Consider the following 731-nt stretch of genomic DNA (forward strand, 5'->3'; position numbering starts at 1 on the left):
AAGTTAGGTAGCCATGTGCAAAAAACATTTTGGAAAGTCTGTTAGAGGTCATGTTTTGTAGTTATTTACAGAATTTTTGTATATAGCTAGTTGGTATTGTTTATTTTGTTTTCAGGTATTTTTAGTTAGGTACTTAAGAACTAGACAGCCCAAGGCGTCGATTTTTTGTTTTTAAATTTATTTATTTAACTCCAAAATTGAGCAACGTTAGAGTTTATTTAAATGCAAATAACATGAAAGAAATTAGACGAAAAACAATATTCAAATAAAAACTATACGTATATATATTTAGAATTAAATTTAAAGAAAGCCAAGTTTAAGTGTTTATAAATTCAGTATTTAGTCTATAGTATATTGAAATCAAAACAGTTTGCTTTTGCTAAGAATTAAGTGCTAAGTAAATGCTTATTAATTGTTGTTGTTCTTATAGAAGCGAGAATCCCCAAGCCCCGATCAATTTTCATTTCAAAACAGCCCAAAATATATATGTATATATATTTTTTGTGCTCAATTCTTGTTCTTTCCACTAGCTTCAACTCATAATCAGCTGAGCTTGATACTAATATATCATACACATACATAAATATGTAGTTTAAGATTTTTCGTTTAGTATTTCTTTTCCTTTTTTTGTATTTATGCAAAATGAGCTCTTTGTTGTATATATATATATTTTTTTGATTTCAAATCTACTAACATTAACGTATTGCGCGCTATAAGCTTTATATATATAT

Source organism: Drosophila busckii, chromosome 2L (assembly GCF_011750605.1).
Source record: "Drosophila busckii strain San Diego stock center, stock number 13000-0081.31 chromosome 2L, ASM1175060v1, whole genome shotgun sequence".
Lineage (NCBI taxonomy): Eukaryota > Metazoa > Arthropoda > Insecta > Diptera > Drosophilidae > Drosophila > Drosophila busckii.